The sequence below is a fragment of the Malus sylvestris genome, chromosome 14, assembly GCF_916048215.2.
Source record: "Malus sylvestris chromosome 14, drMalSylv7.2, whole genome shotgun sequence".
Lineage (NCBI taxonomy): Eukaryota > Viridiplantae > Streptophyta > Magnoliopsida > Rosales > Rosaceae > Malus > Malus sylvestris.
The window spans coordinates 11,812,834-11,834,742 of NC_062273.1; the positions used below are offsets into that span (position 1 = coordinate 11,812,834).

Sequence of the window (21,909 nt, forward strand, 5' to 3'; positions counted from 1 at the left end):
ATAATACTCCCACTATGCTTATAAAGCGGTTTTTAAAGCAAGAGTATATGATACTACTAACATAAACTTTGCATTCATTTGATGGACTATATAGTTGCCATAGGGCCTTAGGATGACTATGAACCTTTGTTTAGATTCAACACGAGCCTAGTGTTGAATTTCGGTCTAGGGATGGTGATTGATTTTAGTTACGCGTTTAATCACATTAAGGCGTGTTGTCTTAGGGGCGTTGGACCCTCTACTCCATTTTCATGCATATCAAATAATACAAGAAAGGAGTACTTCAAAGTAAAGATGAGCTTATGCTCTTTACAACATTTGAATAAAACAAATTACTTTAAAGTAAAGAAGATCTTATGCTCTTTTACAACATTTGATGACACACCCCGTCCCGAAGGAGGGTGTGCTGGCCGTCACGTGAGAGTGACGTAACCATTTACACAGTTCGGAAGCTCTTAAAATACAATTACTAAATGGAAACCCCCGAGGGTGAGTCCTACTTTTGTGAATTCTGTCAGAACGCCGTTGGGTTCCTCGTGGCCACCAAAGCTCTGCTAACTTAAACCTGGAGGGGCGAAAAACAAAATTGAGTGGGTCAGTAAAACCAAAGCTTTTCAAAAACATTTCGCCAAAAATAATTCTAACCCCTCTCCGTAAAACCTGTATACTTTCCCAGAAAATAGTATATATAAACATATATATAAGCAAATATCTCAAATCACTATCCTTTAACACTTTTCAGAAAAATATGTCATGCCAAGTGTCCAAAAACATAATATAGATGCATCAATATAAATCAGGTGAAAATAAATCAACCGGAGACCCTGAAGTGGTCCTGTACGGCTGATTCTAAAGCTCAACATCCAATCCAACCGGAGTCACCTCGTGACCTGTACGGTTCAACTCTGCATGTCACTCGGAACTACATATAGTAGTCTGTACGATGATAGGTGTATAAATACGCTCTAGTGCTTCTCTCATCAATCATCAGCGCGCATAACTAAGGTCACCCACTAGTCGGAATCACATTTAGTGATCTGTACGACTAGCATGTCGGAACCCTCACATCGTCTGTACGACATCCACCTACTTGGATCCAAGACGAGCGTGCGGTGTGGTGAATAACAATATAAGCACTATCACCTAGGTACAGGTCATGAGCTTTCAATGCAATCCATGATAAATAACTCAGCTGAAAATAAATAAACTCACCTGAGCGTCCACCGCGTCATTTCACACACATATATATATATATATATATATATATATATATATATCAATTATCAAACTAAATATCTCAACAGTTTCATGCATGGCAATTAGATTCATAATTTTCACATAAACGTATTTTCTGGGAAAAACAGTTGTATATAGGTAAATACGAAATCAAAACTGCCCACTCACCTGGAGTTCGCCCTACAACTCTCTAGCACAATACGCCAAGGCGTCATGATGATCGGTGCCTAAAACAATAATCAAACCCAACCTCAGAATTCATATCGAGAGAATATATAACTTGTATAAAATACGTCACTACGTAGTTCGATCCGGAAGATCCGCCACTCATATTTTAAATCCATAACTTCCAGAGGTCCACAATATATCTCTAGGATAACATCCTAAAATTTCATTACCATCCAACGGTCGGATCTCCGTCAATTAACAAAACTAAGTGACGGTTAACATTCTATATTATGGACTTACAACTCTAATTCCGGAAGATCCGTAAATCGGATTCCCAATCCGTAAGTTCCTATAATCCTCAAATATTACGTATTACAACGTATCAAAGTTTGGTGATGATCCAACGGTTGGATCATCAATTCACATTTTTACCTAAATACGAAAACTATAAAACGTTATTTAAACACCTAACCAACAATCCTTAATAACTTCTCATACGGTGCTCAATTTGGGTATATGAATATACCACATTGACCTACTCGACGTCACGGACGTCGACAAATTTTTAAAATAATTGTTTACTGTGGCACGCGCCCCCACGCGCCCAGGAAGGCACGGGTCCATGCGCGCCCACGCGCACCTTCTTCCTCGCGAGTTCGCCGGACTGGTTTTTCCGGTGGCCGGAAAACTGGGGAATTTTCAAATGCTTCGTTCTCCTTCGTTTCTCAACCATTTTCTTCGTATAATATATCAATTTAAAGCCCTCAACATGTAGAATCCAAGCAACTAAATCTCACCGGAAAAATCCAAGCAAAACCGGCCAAACTTAACCCTCGTGATCCCGACGTCCAAATCCTTCCAACGAAGCACTCCGAGCTTCCTTGGGACCTCACTAAGCTCACTATGAGCTTGGATTGTCCTAAAAATCAACCAACAAAAAGTTCATGAATAGTGCCAAACTCGGACCTCGAGTTTTCAACGTGAAAACGAAGGATTCCTTGCCTGAAAATGGTGTCTTTGGGTTCTTAGAGTCTTCACGAGCACAATGGTGCCCTTGGCACCTTCGATCCGTGAAGTTTCAGGGTTTTGTGGTGAGGTCCGTACATTTTGAGAAAGAGAGAGAGAAACTGAGAGAGTAGTGAGGGAGGAGAGAGAGAAGGCACGGGGGAAGGAGGGAGGTCTTGAGCGAGTGTGTGGTCCAACCACAACCATACATGCCAAATTTAATCCCTACCCACACAAAATACAATCCAAATTTAATCCAAACTTATAAAATTAATCCAAATAACGTCACACCCACGTACCTTAATACCTGCTAAGGGTAAATCCGTCTTTTCACGTCCTCGATGAATAAAATCCCAGGACGGGCTGTGACATTTGATCAAATCAAATTACAATCAAAATCTAATCTACACATGCCCATGGTTCAAACAAATTTGAAACGGCCTTTCTGACACACCCCGTCCCGAAGAAGGGCATGCTGGCCGTCACGTGAGAGTGACGTAACCATTTGCACAGTACGGAAGCTTTAAGATACAATTTATAAGTTGATACACCCGAAGGTGAATCCTAATTTTGTCCATTCTGTCAGAACACCGTCGAATTCCTCTTAGTCACCACACCTTTGTGATTCCTGAACCTGGAGGGGCGCAAAACCAAAATTGAGTGGGTCAGTAAAACAAATCTTTTCAAATCCAACTTTTCTCAAAACATTGTAACCCCTCTCCGTAAAACTTGTAAACTTTCCCAGAAATGTAAAATATAAATATACATATATATTCTCAAAACTTCATTTTTACTATCTCAACATTTTTCTTTATCAATCATGCCATGCCATGTCTAATTCAATAGTTAAGTATGGATGCATCAACAATAATCATATCAAGTGCAAGAAAGTAATCAACCGGAGGCCCTCTAATAGCCCTGTACGGTTGAACCTAGAGCTCAAAATCTATCACTCTCACTCTGCCGGAGTCACCTCTGTGACCTGTCCGGCCTTCTGCACATAAGTCGGAACCACCTAATGTAGTCTGTACGACTTAATGGTTAATATTACGCTCTAGTGCTTTCTCATCAATCATCTGTGCACATAATCTAAGGTCACCCACCAGTCGAAATCTCACTAACACTCTATGACTGGCCCGTCGCACCCACTCCGCGTGGACTGTGCGACCAACATCTACTTGGATCCAAGGCGAGCGTGCGATGCGGTGAATACTATAAGCACTAAACCATGGTGCAGGATTTGAGCTCAATATACATCAACATCATCATAACAGTAATTAAATACTCACCTGATACTCACCTGTGCGTCCGCCGCACCATTCATTCATATGCATCATATCTCAATTCATACTTTTCATATCATTTCATGCATGGCAATTCGATTCACATTTCTATATACTTTTCATATACTTTTATGCATGGCATCTCAATTCACATTTCAATATACTTTTCATATAATTTTATACATTTTCATTTAAAGCATAATTTCATGCATTTTCAATTTTTGGGAAAACGGCAAGTATATATGTATACGGAAAACAAAACTGCCCACTCACCTGGAGTTCGCCCTACAACTCCCTAGCACAATACGCCAAGGCGTCATGACGATCGGCGCCTAAAACAATAATCAATTCCAACCTCAGAATTCATATCGATAGAATATATAACTTATATAAAATACGTCACTACGTAGTTCGATCCGGAAGATCTGCCATTCAGATTTTAAATCCATAACTTCCAGAGGTCCACAATATATCTCTAGGACAACATCCTAAAATTTCATCACCATCCAACGGTCGGATCTCCGTCAATTAACAAAACTAAGTGACGGTTTACATTCTATTTTATGAACTTACAACTCCAATTCCGGAAGATCCGTAAATCGGATTCCCAATCCGTAAGTTCCTATAATCCTCAAATATTACGTATTGCAACGTATCAAAGTTTGGTGATGATCCAACGGTCGGATCGTCAATTCATATTTTCATCTAAATGCAAAAACTATAAAACGTTATTTGAACACCTAACCAACAATCCTTAATAACTTTCTCATACGGTGCTCAATTTGGGTATATGAATATACCACATTGATCTACTCGACGTCACGGACGTCGACAAATTTTTAAAATAATGTTTTACTGTAGCACGCGCCCCACGCGCCAAGGAAGGCACGGGTCCACGCGCGCCCACGCGCACCTTCTTCCTCACGAGTTCGCCGGACTGGTTTTTCTCCGGTGGCCGGATTCTGGGCATTTTTCAAATGCCTTGTTCTCCTTCGTTTCTCACCCATTTTCTTCGTATAATATATCAAAATGAAGCCCCAAACATGTAGAATCACAATATACTACTTTTAAGTTTCAAAAACAACTAAATCTCACCGGAAAAGTCGAAGCAAAACCGGCCAAACTTGCAGCTCGTGATCCCGACGTCCAATTCCTTCAAACGAAGCACTCCGAGCTTCCTTGGGACCTCATTAAGCTCACTGTGAGCTTGAAATTCCCTGAAACATCAAGATTTACGTGTGCATGAACAGTGCACTTTCACGGGGAGTTTAGAATCTAGGTTTTCCGAAGTAAAACTTACCTGAAATTGGTGTCTACGTGATCGTGGAGGTTCCAGGAGTTCGATGGTGGTCTTAACTCCGTCGTTGGTAGAAGTTTAGGGTGGTTTTGGAGTTTGTCCGTGTGAGTTCGAAGGAGAGAGACAGAGAATGAGAGATTGTGAGAGAAGAGAGAGAGAGACAGGGTACGGGAAAGAGGGAGAGAATTGAGGGGTGTGGGATCCTACCCAATCCCCAACTACAAATTCTAATATAAAATTTAAGTCTAAGTCTCCACTCTACTTACCAAATTTTAGGAGCTTAGATATAACGAACGTAAAAATTATACCTTAGTCACGTATTGGGGGCATGTTCGTAATTTCATGTCCTCGGAATTAAAAATTCCGGGACGGGCTGTGACACTTTCACATAGCTCAATTATCGTAGGCTTAGGTTCATAATCACCCTTTAATTAATTAACACTTTAACTAATTAAATTGAATGCAACATTTTCATTTGGTTTTTGTATCCATAAAATTGATTTAAATGGAGCTAAATGAAATGAAAATCCAATTCTCATTTAAAGAGACAAAACCATTTTGTTCTCATCCTAATTTGGGCCAAAATGCAATAACCTCAACTTTTTGGGCTATGTTGCAAAACTTAAACTTTTGAGCTCATTTTGTAAAAACACAAAAGTCCACTACATCATGTAATCACAACTAGAACCCAAAAATTTCCACAAATTGAAAAACATCATTAAAGGAACAAAACAATTTGTCCTTTAATGATTTTGGGCCTTTACGTAAATACGTAAACTTTTGGGCCAAAGTTGCAAATACACATAAGTACCAAAACTTTATGTAATTGCATAAAAGCCCCAAAAGCACCCCACTTGTAGGGTGGCCGGTTTTAGATAGAGTGAGGAATGCAAAATTTTGAAATTTTTCAACAAAGTCATAAAGCCATGCAAGTGGTGTGTGTGACATAAATTCATGCAAGTGGTGTGTGTGTAAGAGAAGTACTTCTTACACACCCATCACCATTTCTATCACCTTTCAAAATTTCAATCACATTAAAACATTTGATAAAGCACAAAACAAAGACTTTATGAAATAAATCAAAACTTTGAATGAAAACACCAAACTTTTTGTTCTTGGCTAAAATGTCAAGAACAATGAAGAACATTCATGAAAAACCCATAAAAGCTTCATCAACATTTTTCATCCGAAGACATCCCAAAAACACTCAAACTTAAGGGAAATAACATATAACCAAACTAGGGTACATAGGGGTTCCAAAAGTTACTTGAAAACACTTTTAACAAGTCAAACATGAACCAAAAAATCCACCCTTTGAATTTGGCTGAAAATCCCCAAAAACATGGCACCAAATTTTAGCTCCAATATTCATTCTCATATGAACTACATCTACAACATTTGAGATGGCAAATTTTCTAACAAAATTTACATTCAAAGAAACAAGAATAAAGCTTGTAACATATTACAACTTTTAAATCAACGACTATGAACTACAAAACCCAAAAGGATTCACCAACTACTAGACCTAGGCTCTGATACCACTTGAAGGAAATTTTGTGAAAAACATGTTCATTTGAATAACATCTATAGCATGCAATTAACAATTAAAAGGCGGAATCATGCTTGTATGCACTCAAAAACAAAACATTACCCATGAAATTCAAAGCCTAGTAGATTGGTGAACCTTGACTCAACTTAAAACAACATTTGTTAGTTGAGAAATTATACATTTGTAGATTCCTCTTTGCATAAGCAAAGGCTAATCACCCAAAGAGAGGGCCTTCATTCCTGGCATCTTAGATCTATGGATTTGGATGGATGAAATGGTTCTCCAAGTTCCCAAAATTGAGAACCTCTAAGTCTCTTCACCAAGGTTAGATTGGAGAAGAAATGAGTGACCTTGGAGTAGTAGGATTGCTAGCAAAACCCTCCAAGGAGGCCGGCCACTTTAGAGAGAAAGGAGAGCTTATGATCTCATCCTTTCCCCAAAAGAAAAACCCTAAATGAATTTTGGCTATAAAGTCATATTTATACCTTAATTCATTGGAGTGGCAAACTTGTAAATAAGTCCAAAACTCACTCCATCTCTAAATGGCCGGCCTTAGGGTATTATTGGGCTAATTGGGCCTTTGTGAATCATTATTCATTAAGTTGTCATACAACTTAAGTCAATGAGCTTGACGTTCGAAGCCCATTGGGCCTTAAGGTCCAAAACTATCCCGAGGTCTTTAACAAACTTATTCGTTTGATTAATAAACATATTAATTAATCCTTGCCATAAATAATTAAACCATTCAATTATTCTTACTCATCTCCATTGTTTCTTCAATCTCCACCTTACACGGTGTACGATCCATTAGGTTCCTTTTAGCGAGGCAGTGGGCGATTAAAACCATTTCAAATCGATTGTGAATTGAAACTTACTTTCAATTCTCCCTTTAGTGATTATACACGTTTAGGGCTTCCACAAACCATGAGTGACACCTAGCAGCATATCATGGTTACCCAAGCTAATCAGAAGAGGTGGAGAACCTATTCAGTTTAGGATTACAAATGCAATATGGTCTTTCTCTAATACAATACTCTTGACCACATTGTTTGGTTTGATAGTTTATTCATGTCTACTATCCAATGTGATTCGTGTGCTTATATGATTACCTTGAATGTGATTTGGAACGACTTCCTAAATCTCATTCATACTCTGGCCAGAGATTCTTAATCATATCATAGAGTATTCTCCCCCAAACGGTTTGAAGGTTAGAGATCCCTTGTTGCGCATTCACTTGCCTCCATGGCTAAGTGGCTTAACCCCGACGATGCCGTGGACACCCGCGGATGGGGTGACTTTGACATAATCAAAGATCAAGTACCTAACCACAAGACAACTATGATGCCTCAGGTCAAAAGACTACTTTGCATTATCCCAACCATGAGTTCTCATGTGACATGAATATGAGAACTCTTTGTTGATCGTGTTCAGTGAACTCATTCTCTATTGAGCACCTACGTACTTGTCTTGATGTCACACACACCAATGACTCGAGACTAGTCACTCTCCCTGAGAGAAGACACAGCACGTACTGATCTTAACGGACTGTCAATGCCCAATTGGCAATCCTATGATCAGGAACGTTTAGGATGTGTCTACGAAAGAATGGTCTCATGAATCTAACTTCTTTAGATCGCATTCTCCCAATCACATATTCCTTGGACTTATCGTTTAAGCGTATAACATTTATATGAGACGACTCAAACAATAATCTTTGCCCTTGATACTAAACTAGATTAGTTTAACATGTGAAATGTCCATAAAGTATCATCATATGATTGGTTTTAGGGCACATTTCCAACAAGAAGTGCTTGCTTTAACGTCTTCCAGCCAAACGATACCTCCTTTTAGGCTCCAATAGGGTCCACGGCATGGAGGGGTATTTCCTCCACGACATGCTCATCGAAATTCTTGTAGTAAGGCTTCAAATGGTGTCCATTCACTTTGAATTCATGTCCTGTCTTTAAACTTTGAATTTGGATTGCACCATAGGGAAATACATTAGTAACAACAAAAGGACCAATCCATTTAGGACGCAACTTACCTGCAAACAATCGAAGGCGAGAGTTGAAAAGCAACATTTTCTGCCTTATAGAGAATGTCTTGCTACAAATCATCTTGTCATGGAATGCCTTTGTTTTCTCCTTGTAAATATGAATGTTCTCATAAGCCTAATTCCTAATCTCCTCAAGCTCATTCAGTTGAAGCTTCCTATGAATGCCAGCCGCATCTACGTCCATATTGAACGTTTTGACTGCCTAATGCGCTCTGTGCTCCAACTCAACCAGAAGATGGCACGGTTTCCCATAAATGAGCAGAAATAGAGACATCCCAATTGGTGTTTTCTAGGCTGTACGATAGGCCCACAGTGCATCATTCAAACGCAAGCTCCAATCTTTCCGAGTTGGCCTAACTATCTTTTCCAAAATCTACTTGATTTCTTGGTTAGAAACTTCAGCTTGCCCACTTGTTTGAGGATGATAAGGTGTCAAAACCTTATGTGTGACATTATACTTCTTGAGCAGCGCCTTTATTGTTCGATTGAAAAAATGGGAACCCCTATCACTTATAAGTACTCTTGCCATTCCAAATCTGGCAAATAAGTTAGTTTTGACAAAATCTGCAACCACTTTGGAATCATTGGTACATGTGGCTTTTGGTTCCACCCATTTCGACACATAATCCACAACAAGTAAAATATAATTGAAACCATGTGAGGAAGGAAAAAGACCCATGAAATCAATACCTCAAACATAAAAAATCTCAACAGAAAAGATAGAGGTTTGCGGCATTTGATCTTTTGCACCTATATTGCCCATTCTTTGACAACGATCACAAGTCACACAAAAAAATTCTACCATCCTTAAAGATAGTAGGTCAATAAAATCCACATTCTAAAACCTTAAGTGTTGTGTGTTGTCTACCAAAATGACCCCCACATGCATAAGTGTGACAGAAAGTTAAAATTGAATTAAACTCAGAATCATGCACACACCTACGAAGAATCTAATTAGGGAAATATTTCCACAAGTAAGGGTCATCCCATACATAAAACCGTGCATACTTTTTAAGTTTGTCACGTTGGTGCTTGTTTAGAGTGCTTGGAACTTGGTTAGATACCAAATAATTCACTAAATCGGCATACCATGGCTCACTTACCTCAATGGACAACAGTTGCTCATTTGGGAATGCTTTTGAGATGGGTAATGGCTCCTCATCATGTACCAAACGGCTCAAGTGGTTAGCCACCACTTTCTCACTTCCTTTCTTGTCCCAGATTTCTGTTGGAAATGTGCCCTAAAGCCAATCATGTGATGATACTTTACGGACATTTCACATGTTAAACTAATCCAGTTTAACATATAAAGGGCATAAATTATTGTTTGAGCCGTCTCATATAAATGTTATATGCTTAAAACGATAAAGTCCAAGGAATTTGTGATTGGGAGAATGTAATCTAATGAAGTTAGATTCTTGAGACCATTCTTTCGTAGACACATCCTAAACGTTCCTGATCATAGGATTGCCAATTGGGCATTGACAGTCCGTCAAGATCGGTACGTACTATGTCTTCTCTCAGGGAGAGTGATTAGTCTCTAGTCATTGGTGTGTGTGACATCAAGACAAGTACGGTAGGTGCTCAATAGAGAATGAGTTCACTGAACGCGATCAACGAAGAGTTCTCATATTCCATGTCACATGAGAACTCATGGTTGGGATAATGCAAAGTAGTCCTTTGACCTGAGGCATCATAGTTGTCTTGTGGTTAAGACCTTGATCTTTGATTATGTCAAAGTCATCCCACCAGGAGGGTGTCCACGACATCGTTGGGGTCAAGCCGCTTAGCTATGGAGACAAGTGAATGCGCAACAAGGGATCTCTAACCTTCAAACCGTTTGAAGGAGAATACTCTCTGATATGATTTGAATCTCTGGCCAGAGTATGAATGAGATTTGGGAATGTGTTCCTAATCACATTCAAGGTAATCATATAAGCACAAGACACACATTGGATAGTAGACATGAGAAAATAAACTATCAAACCAAACAATGTGGTCAAGAGTATTAGATTAGAGAAGGACCGTATTGCATTTGTAATCTCGAACTGAATAGGTTCTCTAAACCTCTTCTGATTAGCTTGGGTAACCATGACATGCTGCTAGGCGTCAACCATGGTTTGTGGAAGCCCTAGACGTGTATAATCACTAAAGGGAGAATTGAAAATAGTTTCAATTCACAATCGATGTAAAATGGTTTTAATCGCCCACTACCTCGCTAAAAGGAACCTAATGGATCGCACACCGTGAAAGGTGGAGATTGGAGATTAAACGGAAATGAGTAAGAATGATTAAATGGTTTAATCATTTATTTATGGCAAGGATTAATTAATATGTTAATTAATCAAACGAATAAGTTCGTTAAAGACTTCGGGATAGTTTTGGACCTTAAGGCCCAATGGGCTTCGAACGTCAAGCCCATTAACTTAAGTTGTATGACAATTTAATGAATAAAGATTCATTAAAGCCCAAAAGCCCAAAAATCCCCTAAATGGCCAGCCATGATGAAATGAATTAGGGTTTTGGTTGTTTAGGTCACTTAAAGAAGTGACTATATAAATGATTTTATAGCCAAATATTCATTAAGTGATAAATGGGTTTATTTTTTGGGAAAATAGGTGAGAATTGTCTCTCCATTTTCTCTCTAAAGAGGCCAACACCTTGGAGGGTACATCTAGCAATCCTACTACTCCAAGGTCACTCATTTCTTCTACAATCGAACCTTGGTGTCGAGAATTAGAGGTTCTCAATTTTGGGAACTTGGAGAACCTATTCTTCCATCCAAATCCATGGATCTAAGAAGCAAGGAATGAAGGCCCTTATCTCTTTGGGTGATTAGCCTTTGCTTATGCAAAGAGGAATCTACAAAGGTATTAATTTCAACTCACTTTGTTTTTGAGTTGATTATTGGTTCACCAATCTACTAGGCTTTGAATTTCATGGTCATGTTTTGTTTTTGAGTACATACAAGCATGATTCCGCCTTTTAATTGTTAATTGCATGCTATATGATGTTGCTCAAATGAACATGTTTTACAAAATAATTCCTTCAATTTCGATATCGAACTCTTGGAGAATAAGCATCCAGCGAATAAGCCTTGGTTTGGCCTCTTTCTTTGTGAGTAAATATTTCAAAGCTGCATGATCAGAATAAATGATGACTTTAGTTCCAAGTAAATAAGAACGAAACTTATCTAAAGCAAACACAACGGCAAGAAGTTCTTTTTCAGTGGTTGAGTAGTTCAATTGAGCATCATTCAAGGTTTGGGATGCATAATAGATGAAGTGTGGCTTCTTGTCATTCCTTTGTCCCCAAACAGCCCCTATTGCATAATCTGAGGCATCGCACATAAGCTCGAAAGGAAGACTCCAATCTGGTGGAACTATGATGGGTGCCGAAGTGAGCATCTCCTTGAGGTGATTGAAGGTCTTCTCACATTCATCATCGAATTTAAATGGCACATCTTTCTATAAAAGTCAGCATAGGGGTGTGGATATCTTCAAGAAATCTTTGATGAATCGCCTATAGAATCCTGCATGCCTAAGAAAAGATCAAACATCTCTCACCGAAGTGGGAGATGGTAAGTAGTGTACAAGATATATTTTCGATTTATCAACCTCAATCCCCTTTTCTGAAACTATGTGACCTAAAACTATACCTTGTTTGACCATAAAGTGACATTTTTCCCAATTTAAAACAAGGTTAGTTTCGATGCAGCCTTTTAAGATTAAAGTGAGATTAGCTAGACAATCATCAAATGAATCACCAAAAACACTAAAATCATCCATGAAAACCTCAATAATCTTCTCAACAAAATCTGAAAAGATACTTACCATGCATCTCTTAAATGTGGCTGGTACATTACATAAACCGATTGGCATTCGATGATAAGCAAAAGTACCAAATGGACAAGTAAAAGTAGTCTTTTCTTGATCATCTGGAGCTATAACAATCTGATTATATCCCAAATAACCATTAAGAAAGCAATAAAAAGAATGACCAGCTAATCTTTCAAGCATTTAATCAATGAATGGCAAAGGGAAGTGATATTTCCTTGTGGTGGTGTTAAGCTTCCTATAGTCAATACAAACTTTCCAACCTGTTTAGATACGAGTGGGCACAAGTTCATTCTTTGCATTTTTCACCACAATGACTCTAGATTTCTTCGGAACAACTTGAATCGGTGAAACCCAACGGCTATCCAAAATTGGACAAATCACTCCACAATCAAGAAGCTTGATAATCTCTTTTTTCACAACTTCCATCAATGGAGGGTTGAGTCGACGTTGAGCCTTTCGAGTTGGTTTAGCCCCCTCCTTTAGAAGTATGCGATGCATGCATATTGTAGAGCTAATTCCCTTAATGTCAGCCAAGGTTCATCTAATGGCTGTTTTGTACTCTTTCAACACCCGAACCAATTTCTCCTCCTCCATTGCTTTGAGTGATGAAGAGACTATGACAAGCAACGTCTTTTTATCTCCCAAGAAAACGTACTTCAAATGTTTTGGTAATGGTTTAAGCTTGAGGGAGGGTGCCTGAATCACTGAGGGAATTGGAATTGGGATTGGAGGCTTACCAATGTGTTGTGGCAAAGACTCAAGGGCAGCCACCATCTAACCAATTTTTGCATAATTAGGCATGGCCACTTTGGGTTTAAGTCCCATTCCTTCGGCAATGATTGTTTCAAGGGGATCCCTTTCCAAGGAGTCAAGATATTCTTGTGCTAACGAATCAAATACATCAATAGAAAAACAAGAATGATCATCTTTAGGATACCTTATAGCTTCAGAAATGTTAAAATCAATAATCTTGCCATCAAATTCTATTGTTAACGTCCCCTTGAACATATCTATCTTGGTGCGAGCTGTTTTCATGAAAGGTCTCCTAAGTAGGATCGGCAATGGTGTAGAATGGGCCGAATTTTCCATGTTAATCACATAAAAATCTGCTAGAAATATCAAGTGGTTAACCTGCACCAAAACATCTTTCAAAACTCCTTTCGGATATGCATTAGAAGGATCAACTAATTGAATAATAACCTCATCGTTTTTAAGCTCTCCTAGGTTCATAGATGCATAGATAGAGTATGGCATGACATTAATGGAAGCACCTAAATCAAGCATAGCATGTTCAAACTTAGTATTTCCAATAACACAAGGGATTGTGAAACTACTTGGATCTTTGCATTTAGGAGGCAGTTTCCTTTGTAAACCTGCTGAAACATTCTCACTTACCCGTACCTTCCTTGTTCAAAATCCTTTTCCTTGTTGTACAAAGCTCTTAAAAAATTTAACATACTTTGGAACTTGCTTGATTGCATCAAGGAGTGGGATATTGACTTCTATTTTCCTAAAGGTTTTAGAATGTCTTTATCATTCTCTTCTTTCTTAGATTGCTTGAACTTGCTAAGAAAAGGCACATTTGGTGGAATAGGGTTATAAAGAATCAAATTTGAACCAACCTTACCTGAATTAGACGGTGTGGAAAGTTTAGAAGGTTGTGGCAAAGGTTGTTCTACCCTTGTCATTGCTTTGTCCACTTTTTCTTCTTCGAGCAGCAACTTTTCATTCTCTCTTTTACTTTGCTTGGACGTTTTGGGGATGGTTCCAACCTCTTTACCACTTCTCAAGGTGAAAGCCTTAGCCGTTTTAAAACCTCATTTGGGATTGACGATGGTTGAACTAGGTAGTTTGACTTTTTCTCAAAATTGTCCCATGAATTCCGCCATCTGCCCAATTTGCTTCTTCACTTCGCCCATATCTTTGGCTTGATTTTGTAAACCCTGAGTCAAAGAAGTTAGTACTTGAAGAATTTTATCATTATCCAATGACGAACCTGAACTTGGTTGGGCAGATTGTAGTGGGAGTTGTGGTGGTGCGAATGGCCTTTGATAGAGTCCCGGAGGTGGCTGTCTATATCCACATTGTTGTTGAGTTTAAGGTTCCCTGATAGGAGCATATTTATGCGACTTAGTTAGCTTGTGTCTACTTATTATAGTGTTTTAAGCTATTTTCGTGTGTTTGTAGGTTCAAATGACAAAGTTGGCAAGAAAGTGCATTTTGGAGCATTTTATAGCAGTTTTGGGCATCAAATGGATAGCTTATGAGTGGAGTAAGATGGATGGATGAATTTGAAGACCAAAGATGTCAAGGAATGTGCTAAAGAGTTGAAGAAATAAATCCAAGAAAAATAAGGTAAGGAATCAGCTCAAAAGAATGAGTCATTATCCAAAACCTTATCCAACCTTATCTTATCCAAACTAACCTTATCTTATCTTATTCTCCCCTAATCTAGTCTTATCCTATCTTATCTTGTCTAAATCAGTTTGTGCCTTAATTCCAGCTATTTCTAAGGGATAATTATACATTTAAAACACATTAAAATTGGTTTCTAGAAGCCTTATCCCTATCCTACATTGGTGCCGCACTTATCCCTTCTACAAGACCTTTCCCTTAAGTTTTCTAGAATGCCCTATTCCTTGTCCTTAAAACCTGGCGCCTGATCCCTTTAGTGTTCTTTCTAGAAGCCGTGTATCCCCTATCCTAGTTAGCCTTGGTTTCTGATTGTTTTAAACCCATTCCACTTGGGTTTTGGTTTCACAATCCTTGTCCAACTTTGATTTCTGAAACCTAGCCTAATCCTTAGGGATTGTGCTGCACCTTAGCCCTATAAATATACATCTCTTCCGCACAAATCAAATCACCACCCTCTACCATATTTCCTACACCACACACCCATATATTCAGATACAATTGAGAGAATTCTTGGAGCCTTTTGTCGTGCCTTTGCCATTAAACATTGGATTTCTAGAGCGTTCTTAGGTGTTTTCTATCTTTTATTTTCAATGTCTAATTTAAGTTATCTTTGTTTAATTGCGAACATGAGGAACTAATTTCTTTATAGTTAGAGGTGAATTCGAAGCCATGATTATAAGCTTTATATGAATTGATTACATCCAGTTATTGTTTCTTGAGTCTTGAATATGATTTGCTTATCTAAGTTATTAAAACTTGTTTATTTATGTTGATTGAGGATGCATACTTAGTTTGCAAGCATGAACTTGATGCTAGAGTATAAGGGAGTTTCACCTAATTGTTATGAACTTATATTCACAAGTAGTGGAAGTCACTAGTCATGATTGTTTTAAGTAAATCCTTGGCAGGAGTATCATGCTTTTCATAGTTACGAATGTCTCGTCAATGCTTATGATTTTCAAAGAACTTAATGACCTTTGATATGTTTTCTATCATGCTTTTCATAGTTAGGGGACTTGAGAAGGATAATTTGGTTATGATGCGTATCCCGTCCAATTCAATGAAATAAGGAAAATCTGATGGTTAATTTATGCTAACACGGTTAACTTGGGGTGTTGTCATTCATGGTTTAAAGGAATAATAACTAGAAATTGGTTTGTTTGCATATGTCATGTGTGGAGAAGGACCCTCTAACTAGCCTTTCACCCTTTTAAATTCACCAAATTCGTTTTCTTAAAGTGTTTTATGCAAAGTTTCTGTTTTAAGTTTTAAATTCGTCAAAAACAATCCCCCTTTCATTAAGTCTTGTTAGTTGAGTCATAATATGTTTTCTTTTAGTCTTTTGAGTCAAGTTAAGTCTTATTTTCGTCAAAACCACTTGTTAGGTCTTGAATTGAGTCTTTTTGATTGTTTGTTGCTGTTTTGAGTGTTTTGAGTTAGTTTTGAGTATATAGAGTCTAGTTTAGTGTTTTTGAGTCTTATTTGTGTTGATTAGCATCCCTAGTTAATCCCCAGTCTAGAACGATCCCTACTTACATCTTAACTACAATTGTCATCAATAGGGTTTAATTTGTGTGTCAAGTTAATTTTCACATCAAATTTTGGCGCCTTTGCCAAGGATTAGCAAACTTGCTAACTCCCTTGTTTGTGTCGTGTGTCTTTGTGTTTTAATTTAGTGTCAAAGTGTGTTTGTGTATGTTTTTGCCGTACCCTCTACTTGGTTGCTGAGTCGTTTTGTTTCTTGTTTCAAGTACTAGTTTATGACTCGTAGTTCTCAACCTATTAGTGCAAACATCTTGGAGTTCGATGACGATTTTGAATGAACTTTAAGAAGAAAGAGGCAGCAACCAGAACATAATCCACCTAGTTCAAGTTCAGAGGCCGAATCTGAATTTGAGGAACAAGAAGAAGAAAAAGAGCAAGTCATGGTAACGGACAATCATACGATCAAAGAATTTTCAGCCTCGGGGTTGGACAATACTATGCCCCTTTGCATTCAATACCCCGTGGCTGCCCCAAGGAAAGACTGATGAGTTTGAGTTGAAGTCAAGCTTGCTGCATCATATTCCTAAGTACCATGGGCTATCCATGGAAGATCCAAACAAGCATTTGAAAGAGTTTGAAGTGGTGTGCTCAAGCATGACACCCATTAATGTCGATGGGAGCATTCTGAAATAAAGGCTTTTCCATTCTCTCTTATGGATAAGGCTAAAGATTGGCTATACGAATTGGTACCCGGAACTGTCACTTCATGGGAAAGCATGAAATGAGCATTTTTAGAAAAGTTTTTCCCAACTTCGAGAGTCATTCTCTTGAGGAAGAGAATTAATGGCATTCAACAAAGCCAATGAGAATCATTTCCAGCGTATTATGAGCATTTTAAGACTCTGGTTGCATCATGCCCTCAACATCAAATGAAGGAAGAACTTTTGCTTCAATATTTCTACGAGGGACTCCTTCCAATTAAGAGACAAATGCTTGATGCCTCAGCAGGGGGTGCTTTGGTTGATAAAACACCGGTTGCTGCCAAGATCTTAATCACGAACTGAGCCTTGAATGCACAACAATACGGAGGTGTTGGACAAAGAGACATCCCACGGCAACAAGTGAATGGGGTAAGTGCAATTTCAAAACTTCAATCTCAAATGGCTAATCTCACTGTTATGTTGTCACAGTTTGTTGAAGGATCGAAAGTGAAAGGGCACCTCAATGATCAATGTCCACAATTGATAGAGAATGGAGGATAGGAAAGTGCCAATGCTATAGGTTATCAAGGCCAAAATCAGCAAATGAATGATCCATACTCGAATACATACAATCCGGGATGGAGAGATCACCCAAACTTCAAGTGGAGGGAGCCTCAACAACCTCAACAAGAAGGGGGATTTCGACAGCCACCCCCTAGGATATATCAAAGGCCATTCACTTAATCTCAACCCTAACCATAATTCGCCCAACCAAAATTAGGTTCGTCTATGGATAATGATCAAATTGTTCAATTATTAACCACTGTGGCGCAGGGAATGCAAAATCAAGCCAAAAAGGTAGATGAATTAGAGAAGCAAATGGGGCAAATGTCGGAATTCGTGGGCCAAATCAGAGAGCAAGGTAAACTTCCTAGTTCAACCATTGTGAATCCCAAGGGAGGCTTTGAAACCGCCAAGGCCATCACGTTGAGAAGTGGCAAGAAGCTTGGAAACCACCAAAAACCATCCAAACAAGGCCTTAACAAGGAGGAAAAACTGTGATGTGAAAATTATGTTGACACACAAATTAAACCCTATTTGTGACAATTGTAGTAATGATGTAAGTAGGGATCATTCTAACCGGGGATTAACTAGGGGTGCTAATCTAATATAAATTGATTTTAAAACACAAAAACTAAACTTAAAGACTCTAACAAGACTACTATGACTCAAAACAGATTTGAAACACTCAAAACTGCCTAAACCAATCAAATTGACTCAAAAAGAAACTAGAACTTGATTTGGACGAATTTGAAAGTGTTTATGACTCCAAATGCTTAAAAACACAAAACAAAACAGATTTGAATGACTAAGACTCAACAAAATATGGGGGGATTGTGTTTGGACGAAATTAAACTAAATGGGCAGATTGTAAAGAAAACAGATTGTAAGACAAAATTGTGATGAATCAATGGATGATGGAATAGCTAAGGGGTTCTTCTCCACACATGAAATATATGCAACGTAAATCAATTTCTAGTTATCAATTTAATAAGTTGTGAACCTTGACACTCCAAGTTAATTAGGTCCGCTTAAATTAACCTTCAGATTTCCCTAGAATCATTGAATTGGATGAATATGCATCGCAAACAAATTATTCCTAACAAGTTCTCTATATGAACAGCATGATAAAGACACAAGTTAGAATCATTACGTTCTTTAGAAATCATAAGCATTGACAAGGCATTTGTAACTATGAAAAGCATGATACTCTTGCCAGGAATCTACTTAACACGATCGTGACTAGCGACCTTCACTACTTGCAAATATAAATTCATAACGATTAGGTGAAACAAACTTATATCCTAGCACCAAATTCAAGCATGCAAATTAAGCGTGCACTCTCAATCAATATACAAGAATAAGTTCTAAATCAAACGGTTAAGCAAATTGTATTCACGACTTATGCAACGATAACTGGAAGTAATCAATTTATTTCACATATATAATCATGGTCTTGAATACACCCTTAGCCAAAACGAATTTAGCCAATCATACTTAAAGCAAAACAAAGATTACATGATTTAGACATTGAAATATAAGATAGAATACACCTAAAATTGTTCAACAACTCAGAATGAAGAGCCAAACAATTGAGTGAATCTGTCCCTTTTCCTTGCTTGCAGCAGATTGGATGTTGATGGTTTCTGGGCTGTTTTGATGACGTAGACTGGATTTTGGGGGGTGTAGAGGCACGGCAAGGGGTGTAGGGTGAGTGTGGGAGAGTGTTTGATGGTTAGAAGGTGGTGGAGAACTCGGCAAAGAGGGTGGAAGAAGGTGGAGCGGCTGCTATGATTTTCTGGGCGCTAGAATGGTGTTTTTAGGGTGTTTTTCTGCCTAGGGTGTGTATGGACGAATTTCTGTGATGAATGGTTAGTGTATGGATCATTTGTGGCTGCAAAAGGATGTTTATTTAAAGGGGATTTCAGGAATTCAAACCCTAGGTTAATTAGGTAATCAGAAATTAAGTCTAAGGCTTCTAGAAATAGGAAACAAAATCAGAAACTTAAGGGAAATTGACTAAGAGGTGCGGCTAGGGTATTTATTCAGGAAGTTTAGAATGTTTTTAGGCTAGGAAATATTTTAAGTAACAAATATTTAAGTCAAAACCTAGAGGGAAAAGGAAAACAAGGTCAGAAACTAAGGGAAAAGGCAAGGAAATATGCGGCACTCCTTAAACTAAAAGGGAATGTGGTTTAAATGCACGGAAATAGGAAAGGTGGGCTTTCCCTTGCACGGCAAGGAAGACAAGGGTTAGGGAAAGCGTGGAAAGGGTATGTGAGGTGCGGCATTAACTTGGACCATGCAAGAAATGTGTGCTTGATGTCCTAGAGTGCTTAGGAAGTCTTCATAGTTGATGGAACTTTAGGGACATTTAGGAAAAATCAAACCAAAGTAGGAAAAACCTTGGCTTAACTTTCGCTAGTCCAAGTAGGAATCCTTGTTGGAGTAGGAATCCTTGCTCTTCTAGGAATCCTCATGTGATTAGGAATTGATGTGAAAATTATGTTGACACTCAAATTAACCCTCTTTTTATCAATTGTAGCAAAGTATGTAAGTAGGGATCGTTCTAAACCGGGGATTAGGAGGGATTGCAAAATCACTTGAAAACAGACTCAAATACGTAAAAACAAGTTTAAAACACTAAACTAAACTCAAAGAATGCAAAACTAAACTTTAAAACACCAAAACAAACCAAAAGACTCAAAACAGCCCAAAAACACTCAAAACTGCCTTAAAACCACAATCTGGGCAGTTTTGAACACTAGACTCAATCTTGGACGAAAATTGGTTTTATCTTGACCTAAGACACTTAAAAACATAAACTAAAGTGATTTCTAACTACTATGACTCAACTAAGTAAATGGGGATTGATTTTGGACGAATTTAACTTTTAAAACAAAAACTTTAAAAACAAACTTTAATGAAAACGATTTTGATGAAATAGAATGGGGAAAGGCTAGTTAGAAGGTTCCTTCTCCACACATGAAACATATGCATACGACTCGATCTCCAGTTACTCTTTCAACGAACCATGAATGACAATGCCCCAAATTAACTAGATTGACCAATTAACTCTCAGATTTCCTAGATTCATTGAATTGAATGGGATACGCATTACAACCAAATTATTCTTATCAAGGACCCTAACTATGGAATACGCATGATAGAGACACATATCAAAGATCATTAAGTTCAATGGAAATCATAAGCATTGACGAGGCATTCATAACTATGGGATACGCATGTTACTCTTGCCTAGGATTCACTTAACACAATCGTGACTAGCGACTTTTACTACTTATGAATATAAGTTAATAACGATTAGGTGAAATTCCCTTATACTCTAGCATCAAATTCATGCATGCAAACTAAGTGTCGACCCTCAATCAACATACATAAACATGTTATCAATCAAATAGATAAGTAAACCACATTCACGATTCATGAAATCATAATTGGAAGAAATCAAGTCATATAAAACATATGATCATGGCTTTGAATTCCCCTCTAACTATAAAGAAATTAGTTCCTCATGTTCGCAAATACACAAAGACAAATAAATTTAAACATTGACATAAAGATAGAAAACACCTAGAAACGCTCCACAATCCAAGCTCCTTGAATGGCATGCACGGCTCCAAGTTGTCTTCCTTCTTCTCCTTGCAAACTCACGGCACAAGAGGTATGAATGGTGAATGGTGTAGTGAAAATCTGGTAGAGGGTGGTGAATGAATAGGTGCGGCAAGGCCTTGTATTTATAGGCTGAAAATTCACATTCCTAGGTAGCAAAGGACAAGGTTTTAAAGGCCTAAATTGCATAGGATAATAACATCCAATCCTATAAGGAAAACAAGTCAAAAACCCAAAGGGATTGGGAGATAATGTGCAGCAGAAAGAGTGTGAAAAGATAAGGCTTCTAGAAACCAAAAATCCCAAGGGAAATAGGAATTAGGTGCGGCAATGATCTAGGGTTCTAGAAGGATAATGCAAGGCAGATTTTTAGGCTTCTAGAAAGGTTCTTAGGTGTCATCTTGATAGGATAAGATAAGGTCATCTAGAAATCCCATTTTAAGCATCCTAATCTAATTAGAAACCCTCCTAAGTGGCTGGAATGTGGATAGTTTAGGATAAGGATAAGATAGGATAGGATAAGGTTTGATTGGATAAGATAAGCTAAGATAAGGTTATGGATGAGGTTTTGGATAATACTCCTTATCTTGAGCTGATTCTTTGGCTTTAATTCTTCTTCTTCATGTAGGAAACCTTGCTTGAGTAGGAAACTTCATATATCTAGGAATCCATCTTCAATTA

The 21,909-nt window shown here is 38.1% G+C and overlaps 1 long non-coding RNA gene across 1 annotated transcript; it reads right to left on the bottom strand.

The window, feature by feature from the left end:
• Positions 1-1,912: 1,912 nt before the first annotated feature.
• Positions 1,913-5,131, bottom strand: LOC126598777 (uncharacterized). Its single transcript, XR_007614965.1, has 3 exons — positions 4,993-5,131; positions 2,202-2,323; positions 1,913-2,140 (listed from the first exon to the last, which is right to left on the bottom strand). It is a non-coding gene; the product is annotated as an uncharacterized LOC126598777 (long non-coding RNA).
• Between the last annotated feature and the right edge of the window lie 16,778 nt (positions 5,132-21,909).